Consider the following 10,715-nt stretch of genomic DNA (forward strand, 5'->3'; position numbering starts at 1 on the left):
AGAGGGACATGGAATTAATGCGGGCAAGTGGGATTAGTATAGATAGACGTGATGGCCGACATAGATGAAGTGGGCAGAAGGGCCTGTTTTTCTGCTGTACAACTCTATGACTATCTTGAAGCAGCTGCTGTGAGATAGTCCAGGTCTTAGAAGCAGACAAGAGGGCAGGGATCACTGCTGCCCAATAGACCAGGGGCTTTGCACTGGGTCTGAGGTCCAGATCTTCAAACACTCTTTTCCTCAGCTGGCCAAAGGCACATTGAAGGCAATGTCGAATTTCATCATTGGCGTTTGCCTTCACTGAGAGGCAGCTCTCCTGATGTGGGATGTGGTCCATGTTTTCCATTGTCTTGTGCCCTGGAAGAGAACTGAGATCATCCCAGTGGTTCAGCTGGGGTATATGCACTTTCAGAAGTGAAGCTTCAGGCCATTGTCAAATCATTTAATATTCTTCAGATTTCCTTGTGATGTAGAAGGCCATTCAGCCCATTGTGTGTATGCCAGCTCTCAGCATGATCCCATTCCTCCACTTATTTCCCTGTAACCTACTCTCTTTCTCACATGTCCATCAACTCCCATCACCCGCCTACACTAGGGGCAATTTACAGTCATCAATTAATCAACCAATCAGTAGGTCATTGGGATGTAGAAAGAAAAAGCAGGGGAAACCCCCCCACAGTGACAGGGAGAACGTGAAAACTCCAGACAGACAGCGCCAGCAGTCAGGATTGAACCTAGCTCACAGGAGCTGTGAGGCAGCAGCTCTACCAGCTGTGCCACCGCACCACGTATGATGCACACCAGAGGACAGACCTTACACTTCACGTCGGCAGAACAAAGATCTTCTACCAACCTGCCCCTGCTGTACAAGGCTGCTCTCCGATAATAGGGGACAATGCTTTGCGGTGCCTGCTGTATGCAATCCATATCCCTAAAGAACGCAGGAGAGTGGGGACACTGCAGACCACGAGCCTTGTTAGGGCTTTGATTGCCTCATCTCTGTCTTCCTTTAAGGCTCTTCTCAAATCTGGGAATTTCACCTGTCCTGGTAACTCCTTGTGTGGTTCAGGGTCAAATTTCATTCACTGTGGAATTTGGTTTGGTTCACCCTCTTGCAAAGCCCAAATTTTTTGTGTAAAAGAGACTTTATAAATGCAACATTTCTGCAATATCCTGCTATCCACTACTTTAACAAGTTATTGTGTCTGATATTGTAACTTTCAAAGTAAAACAGCACACTGAGGAATATCTTCTGAACTCATTAATCATTCAGGTGTTGTTATTGCCAATGTGATAACGACCAGATAATCTATTACAGGTGTTGGCTGAGGACTGAACAATGGGCAGGAAACCGGGGAGAACTGATCTGCCTCTCTTCAAAATGGTACAGTAAGATCTTTAACATCACCTAAGAGGTCAGATGGGACCTCGGTTTAATACTTCATTTAAAAAGCAGCGCTTTTGACTGTGTCGCAGTCCTGCAGTCCCACACTCGTTTGCCTGCCTAGATTTTGTGTTCACAAGCTTCTAACTCGGAGGCAAGAGTGTCCTGGAATCATGGAAGGCAGTGAAAAAATATCTAACCTAAGGGAAACTGATGCTGAATAAGTCACAGGATTGATTTGGAAATAGAGAACCAGCAGATTAAATCAAAAACCAGCAGAGAAACAACCAACCAGCAGGGTCATGGAGTACCAGGAGGGTAGCAGAAAACCAGCAGAGTAATAGAGAACCAGCAGAGAAATAAAGAGCCAGCTGAGTATTAGGGAAACAGCAGAGTAATAGAGAACCAGCAGGCAACAGAGAACAAGCAGAGTTACAAAGAGCCAACAGGGTATAAGATGTTTAAGAGACTTTCACTCTGGTTCACGGTTCCATCCATCACCAGCCTCCTACCCACACTGACTGTTTAAGAAGTTGTCAAGAACATAAGCACACAAGAAACAGCACTTCGATAAGATCATGGCTAATCTTTTACCTCGGTGCCATTTTCTTGTACTAACCCCATATCCCTTGATTCCCCTAATGTCCAAAAATCTATCAATCGCCATTAACAGAAATCCAGTACATCAACAATAAGTTAACAATTTAACAATGTTAAATCTACTAGCAATAAAAAGCAAGTTAACAGACGACAAGGATCTGACGTGTAAAGCCAGCAGTATGTCAGTGTGTTGGAAACCAGCAGGACGGTTTACTCTCGGTGAGGCAACAGTAAACAGGCAAGCCTTCTGAGTTATTGTTGTCTCCAGTTATGTTATTCCTGCTGTGAAGAAAATGAGAGCTTGTTTGGGTCTCTGTCAACACTACCCCACACAGGGCAGAGTTGTGAGTAATTTAATGCCAATACTCTTTCTTGGGTCTATATACCTTGGAGTTTAGAAGAATGAGGGGTGACCCTATTCAAACATAGAAGATCCTAAGGGGGCTTGACAGGGTAGGTGTTGAGATGTTTTCACTGGTGGGAGAGTCACAAACAAGGGGACTTAGCTACAAAATAAGGGGCCAGTCATTTAAAAGTGAGGTACAAAGAACTTTCTTCCCTCAGAATCTCTGGAATTCTCTGCCCTCAAGGGTGGTGGAGACCAGATCATTGGATATAGAACATTACAACACAGTACAGGCCCTTTGGCCCACAATGCTCTGCCGACATTTTATCCTGCTCAAATATCTATTTAACCCTTCCCTCCAACATAGCCCCCCATTTCTCTATCATTATGATGGCTATCTTAGAGTCTCATAAATGTCCCTAATGTATCTGGCCCACAACCTCTGCCTGCAGTGCGTTCCACGCACCCACCACTCTCTGTGTAAAAAACTTACCTCTGACATCCTCCTTATACCTTCCTCCAACCACCTTAAAATTATGTCCCCTTGTGTTAGCCATTGTCGCCCTAGGAAAAAGTCTCTGACTGTCCACTTGATCTATGCCCCTTATCATCTTGTGCACCTCTGTCAAGTCACCTCTCATCCTCCTTCTCTCCAAAGAGAAAAGCCTGAGCTCACTCAACCTATATATTTAAGGTAGAGATGGATAAATATTTGAAAATTCAAAGAATTGAGGTCTGTGGGGAACTGGATCAGAAGAGGGCATGATAAATCAACATGATCATATTGAATGGTGGGGCAGGCTTGAGGGCCTGAGTGGCCTACTCCTGCTCCTATTGCCTTGTGTACTTGTGTTGTGACTTCACCATTAAGACCTGGGATAAATGGAAGCACAAGCCACTCAGGAAATCAGCTCCTGGTTCCAGGACAGCCCTTGTTATAATGCATGAACTGGCTGCTACCCAGCCATCCCACTGTAATGAGTTTACTATATATAAATCCCTGTGTTCCTTTGTCTTAGTGCCATTAATATTTTGATGTATTTTAAGAGAAGCCACAAGAGACTAAAAGTGGAAAGGACTGCCCCAAAAGCTCATGTGTAAATGCACCAAGTAATTTAACTCAAAACCAATTCGACTGGAAATATTTGTTTTATTTGCTGAGTCAGCTAGTTACAGCCACGTTAATGGGTAAGAGCTCTACAGGTTATTGTGGATATGAAATGGAAAGTGGTGGTGATGGTGCATTGTACAGAAGCAAGGGTATTGAACCCCATCAGGCTATGGTTCAAACAGCGTACTTCAATATATATTTCTGCCTGGTATCTCTGTCCCTCCATCTGCTCGTGTCTGTCACTGAATCCAGATGTGGGAAAGCCAACACTGACAGAACCAAGCTCAGCTAAAGACATACACAGGCCCTTCAGCCCACCGTCTGTGCTAACCATCAACCACCCATTGACACTAATCCCACATTCTCATCAATTCCTCCAGATTCTACCACTCACCTACATACGTGTACAGTGGCCAATTAACCTACAAACCCGCATGTCTCTGGGATATGGGAGGGAGAAGAATATCCAGGGGAAACTCACATGGTCACGGAGAACATGCAAACTCCATACGGACAGCACTGGGGGTCAGGATTGATTCCAGATCACTGGCGCTGAAACTTTCACCGAGAGGTGCGATAGAAATGTTGCCAATTCACTATTGCGTACTTTACACCAACAAGCAAGCTGAACTTCATGTCTGCAGCCTTCAAGTGAAGGTAGCAATGCAGTGGGTACAAAATGACTGTCAGCACAGGGAGGTAGCACAATGATAGCTTGGTTTAGTACATGGACAGTCAACATTTCGGGTCAAGACCCTTCATCTGGACTGGCCATCTGTCCATCTCCCTCCACAGATGCTGCCTGACCCGCTGAGTTCCTCCAGCACTTTGTATGTTGCTTCAGATTCCAGCTCCTGTAGTCTCTTGTGTCTCCGTCTTGGATTAGTACATTTATCCCCCACTCTGAGTTAGAAGGTTGTGGCTTCAAATCACGCTCCAGGAGCTACAAGTGGGTGGAAATCCTTAAAAGAAACAAAAAATGGTTGAAGTACACAATATCTGTCGAGAGAGATAAACCTTCACACTCTTTCTTTCCCCACAGATGCAGCCTCACCTGTTGAGTATTTTAGGCATTTTTTTGCATTTAAGGTCTTGCTTGTCTGACCTAATATTCAACACTGAGGGAAGGCTCCATTCTTTAAAGAGTTGAGATAAGAAGGCAAACTAAACATAGAACCATAGAACAGTACAGCACAATACAGGCCCTTCCGCCCACCTTGTTGTGCCGACCTTTAAACCCCGCCTAAGACTACCTAACCCCTTCCTCCCACATATCCCCCTATTTTAAATTCCTCCATATGCTTATCTAACAATCTCCTGAACTTGACTAATGTACCTGCCTCCACCACTACCCAGGCAGCGCATTCCATGCACCAGCCACTCTCTGGGTGAAAAACCTCCCTCTGATATCTCACTTGAACTTCCCACCCATAACTTTAAAGCCATGTCCTCTTGTATTGATCATCGGTGCCCTGGAAAAGAGGTACTGTCTACTCTATCTATTCCTCTTAATATTTTGTACACCTCTATCATGTCTCCTCTCATCCTCCTTCTCTCCAAAGAGTAAAGCCCTAACTCCCTTAGTCTCTCCTCATAATCCATACTCTCCAAACCAGGCAGCATCCTGGTAAATCTCCTCTGCACCCTTTCCAACGCTTCCACATCCTTCCTATAATGAGGCAACCAGAACTGGACAAAGTACTCTATGTGTGGTCTAACCAGAGTTTTGTTGAGCTGCATCATTACCTCGCGGCTCTTAAACTCGATCCCACAACTTATGAAAGCTAATATCCCATAAGCTTTCTTAACTACCCTATCCACCTGAGAGGCAACTTTCAGTGATCTGTGGATATGAAGCCCCCAGATCCTTCTGCTCCTCCACACTACCCAGAATCCTGCCATTAACCTTGTACTCTGCCTTGGACTTTGCCCTTCCAAAGTGTACCACCTCACACTTCTCCGATTGAACTCCATCTGCCACTCCTCAGCCCAGCTCTGCATCCTATCAATATCCCTCTGCAATCTTCGACAGTCCTCCACACTATCCACAACACCACCGACCTTTGTGTTGTCTGCAAACTTGCTAACCCACCCTTCTACCCCCTCATCCAAGTCATTATTAAATATCACGAAAAGTAGAGGTCCCAGAACCAATCCTTGTTGGACACCGCTGGTCACAGCCCTCCAATCTGAATGTACTCCCTCCACCACAACCTTCTGCTTTCTACAGGTAAGCAAATTCTGAATCCATATGGCCAAGCTTCCTGGATCCTATGCCCTCTGACCTTCTGAAGAAGCCTACCATGTGGAACCTTGTCAAACACTTTACTAAAATCCATGTAGACCACATCTACTACACTACCCTCATCAATCTGCCTGGTCACCTCCTCAAAGGACCTTAACAGGCTTGTGAGACATGATCTTCCCTTCACAAAGCCATGCTGGCTGTCCCTAATCAGTCTATGATACTCTAAATGCTCATAGATCCTATCTGTAAGAATCCTTTCCAACAGCTTGCCCACCACAGACGTAAGGCTCACTGGTCTGTAATTCCCTGGACTATCCCTACTACCTTTTTTGAATAAGGGGACAACATTTGCCACCCTCCAATCCTCCTGTACCCTTCCCGTGGACAACGTGGACTCAAAGATCCTAGCCAACGGTTCAGCAATCTCCTCCCCCACCTCGCGGAGCAGCCTGGGGAATATTCCGTCAGTACCCGGGGACTTATCCGTCCTAATATTTTCTAACAGCTCCAACACATCCTCTCTCTTGATATCTACATGCTCTAGAACATTAACCTTACCAGCACTATCCTCAGCGTCATCAAGGCCCCTCTCCTTGGTGAATACTGAAGGGAAGTATTCATTGAGAACCTCACCCACTTCCACAGCTTCCAGGCACAGCTTCCAACCTTTGTCTTTCATCGGACCTACCTTTACTTCTGCCCTTCACATACGTGAAAAACACCTTGGGATTTTTCTTAATCCTACTCGCCAAGGCCTTTTCATGTCCCCTTCTCGGTCTCCTCAGCGCCTTCTTAAGTTCCTTCGTTGCTACCCTATATTCTTCATGAGCCCTGTCTGATCCTTGCTGCCTACACCTTATGTATGCTGCCTTCTTCCTCCTAACTAGTTGTTCCATCTCTCTTGTCACACATGGTTCCTTCACTCTGCCATCCTTTCTCTGCCTCACCGGGACAAATTTATCCCTATCATCTTGCAGGAGATCCCTGACAACGACCACATCTCCATAGTACATTTCCCTTCAAAAATGTCATCCCAATTTACTCTCGCAAGTTCTAGCCTTATAGCTTCATAATTTGCCCTACCCCAATTAAATATCTTCCTGTCCTCTCTGCTCCTATCCTTGTCCATGACAATGCTAAAGGTTAGGGAACGGTGCTCACTGTCCCCCAAATGCTCAACCACTGAGAGATCTGTCACCTGACCTGGTTCATTACCTAATACTAGATCTAATATGGCATTCCCTCTAGTTGGCCTGTCAACATACTGTGACAAGAATCCGTCCTGGACACACTTAACAAACTCTGCCCCATCTAAACCTTTGGCACTAAGCAGGTGCCAATCAATATTTGGGAAGTTGAAGTCTCCCATGATAACAACCCTGTTATTCTTACACCTTTCCAAAACCTGCCTCCCAATCTGCTCCTCAGTATCTCTGCTGCTACCTGGGGGCCTATAGAATACTCCCAGTAGAGTTACTGCTCCTTTCTTTTTCCTACCTTCCACCCATACTGACTCTAGAGAGGATCCTTCTACATTATTCACCCTTTCTGCAGCTGTAACAGTGTCCCTGACCAGTATCGCCACCCCTCCTCCTCTTCTCCCCCCCCCTCCCTCTCCCTTTTAAAACACTGAAATCCAGGAATATTCAATATCCATTCCTGCCCTGGTGACAGCCAAGTCGCTGCAAGAGCCACAATATCATAGTCCCATGTACTTATCCAAGCTCTCAGTTCATGTTCTTGATACTTCTTGTGTTTAAGTACATAAATGCACTTTAGCCCATCCACCTTTCTATTTTTATACCCTGTACTCTGCTCCTCCTTCCTCAAAGCCTTTCTACATTTTAGATCAGACTTTTCCACATCCATTTCTTCCTCTGACCTACCCCCCCCCCCCCCCCCCCAGTTCCCATCCCTCTTGCAAACTGGTTTAAACCCTCCTGAACCACCCTAGCAAACCTGCCTGCTAGGATAATGGTCGCTCTCGGGTTCGGGTGTAACCCGTCCTCTCTGTATGGGCCCCACCTTCCCAGAAGAGCTCCCAATGATCCAAAAATCTAAAACCTTCCCTCCTGTACCAACTCCTTAGCCACGCATTCATCTGCCTTCTCTTCCTATTCTTACCTTCACTAAGACCTGATCTGTTCTTGTGATTATAAAGGTTCCCTCAGCACCATCTTAAGAAGAGCAACAGAAACTGCAGTTGAACGAACCTTCCTTCCCTAACCTCCAATTCCAAAGAAGCTTTCTCTTTCAGCTCATTGCTCTTGCTTGGATTTTGCTGGCAGGAACCAGCTTCCTCTTTCATTGATCTAAACGCAAAATCATTGACGGAATTGATGCTCTTTGGGATGCTTGCATTCAACATCAGCTTGAATTTATATAGTGCTTTTAACTGAGAAAACAGCCAATTCCAAACAACCAATGACCTTGTTCGGAAAGCCAAAGGAAGAAGAGCTTGGGATTATCTGAAGGCTTGGTGTGTTGTAAAGAGGTCCTTAAGTGAGGAAAGGTGGGCAGTGGTTTAAACAAGACATTGCAATGTGGAGGGACTAGGCTGTGACATTGAGGAAAATGGCCAAGATTCTCTGAAGTTTAGAAGAATGTGTTCCCATTAAAGTGCACAACATGGTTGACAGGGTAAATATTGAGAAACTGTTCCCAAGTAGAACTGGAGACTGGTCCTCAGAGGAGGGCTTTAGTTATAAAGAAAGATGGGATAGGCTGGGTTTAATCTCACTGGAAAGTAGGAGGCTGACGGGTGACCTTATAGAGGTTTATAAAATGATGAGGGGCATATATAGGGTAGACAGTCAGAGTCTTTTTCCTAGGGAGGGAGAGTCTAGAACTAGAAGGCATAGGTTTAAGGTGAGAGGGGAGAACTTTAAAGGAGACCTGAGGGGCAAATTTCTTCACACAGAGGGTGGTGGGTATATGGAACAGGCTGCCAGAGGAACTGGTACATTTGCAGTTTAAAAGGCATTTGGACAGGTACTTGGATAGGAAAGGGTGTAGAGGGATATGGGCCTAATGCGGGCAAATGGGACTAGTGTAGATAGCCGTCACACAATCTTATGACTCTAAAAGTGGGACCAAGAGGAGAGGACTGTGAATGTTTGAGCCTGCCCCAGAGGATAATCGATGCTCAGACACAGAGTCAAGACTGAAATCAAGTGGTTCTTGGGTTCTGGGTGATTACTCCTTGCAGTGAGATGGTTGGGAGACAGCCAGCTCATGCCTTATAACAAAGAGAAGCATGAAGAGGGTGAAACAGTGGAGTTGGTTAAAGGGTTGGTATTGTCATTAGTTAATGGGTAAGGTGGTGGTATCGTGGTTGGGTGATCAGAGTAATAACCCAGAAGACATGCAGCACCTATGGAAATGGAAATAAGAGTTGACACTTCAGGTGGAAAATCTTTCATCAGAACTGGGAATTTCAAGCAAGGTAGTTTCAACTTATTTACCAGCTCTGATGAAGGTTCTTCTATCTGAGACAATGTCTGGTTCCTTTTCCACAGATGCTGCCTGACCTGCTGAGTGTTACCAGCATCTTATTTCAGATTTTATTTCAGATTTTTGACATCTGCATTATTTTGCCTTTCATTTAGTAATCCAGAGGGCTGACTGACAACCAGGAGAGGAAATCTGCCGTCCTTACCCAGTTCGGCCTAGGTGTGACTCCTGACCAACCAATGTGGTTAACTCTTAAATGTCCACCATGACATGAAAGCTTGCCCTTTGACCCACCAAATTCAGGCAGATCATCAACCATCTATTCAAAGTCAAAGTTGATTTTATTGTTGTATACGCAAGTACATGTACGCACAGGTTCAATGAAAGACTTACTTGAGGCAGCATCACAGGCACACAGCATCAGATAAGCAGCATACATTAAACACAAATGATACACAATTTTTACAAGAAAGAACACAATTAGAACAAAAAAACGCGGTCCATTTTAGTGGAAAGTGATCGAAGTGATCATAGTGTTGCTAAATTGTAATGATTAGGGTTTTGCCTGTTGGTTCAAGAAGCGAATAATTGAAGGGAAGTAGCTGTTCTTGAACCTGGTGGTGTGGGACTTTAGGCTTCTGTACCTCCTGCCTGATGGTAGCTGTGAGAAGATGGCATGGCACGGATGGTGGGGATCTTTGAGGATAGATGTTGCCTTCTTGAGGCAGGGCCTCCTGTAGATCCCACCGATGGTGGGAAGGGATGTGCCCGTGATGTATTGGGCAGAGTCCACGACTCTCTGCAGCTTCTTACGTTCCTGCACATTTGTGCTATTTACACTAATCCCATTAACCCCTGGATTCTACCATTCACCTATACACTAGGGTCAATTTACAGCAGCTAATTAACCTATAAAGTTGCACGTCTTTGAGATGTGGGAGGAAACTGGAGCACCCAGGGGAATCCGTGCAGTCACAGGGAGAATATGCAAACTCCACACAGACATCATCAGAGGTCCAGATAGTACCAGAGTCACTGGAGCAGGTCTACCAACTGTGCTGCACTAATCGTCTAGCACATCAGTCAGTTCATGGGTAATAAGCACTGACATCTGCATCCCAAAAAAATGAATTAAAATAAAGAATGGGGGGGCAAGTTTGAGGGTCTCCATAGCTTACTCCTGCTAATTGGATAATTGGTTTATTATTGTCATGTGTACTGAGATACAGTGAAAAATTCCAGACAAGTCATTCCAAACAGAAGTACATCGAGGTGTTACAAAGGGGAAAACAACAACAGAATGCAGAATATAGTGTTACAGTTACAGGGAATGTGCAGTGCAGGGGCTATCAAACCAGTGGAAGGGGTCACATCAACAGCCAGAGATAGAGGAACTGGGATTTCTGCCAAGTCTGGGATAGCTATGAGGCTGCGGCAACTTGTGGGAGAAGCCAAGAGGGGAATTACACAGGGGGAGCGAATTTTGAGCTTTCGTGATCCAATGAGTGGGTGCTGACTGGGTGGGACTTTGCGTCAGGCAGGTTATGGCGGTTCCAGAGAATGGGGTGGGCTG

This window comes from Pristis pectinata, chromosome 31, assembly GCF_009764475.1.
Source record: "Pristis pectinata isolate sPriPec2 chromosome 31, sPriPec2.1.pri, whole genome shotgun sequence".
Lineage (NCBI taxonomy): Eukaryota > Metazoa > Chordata > Chondrichthyes > Rhinopristiformes > Pristidae > Pristis > Pristis pectinata.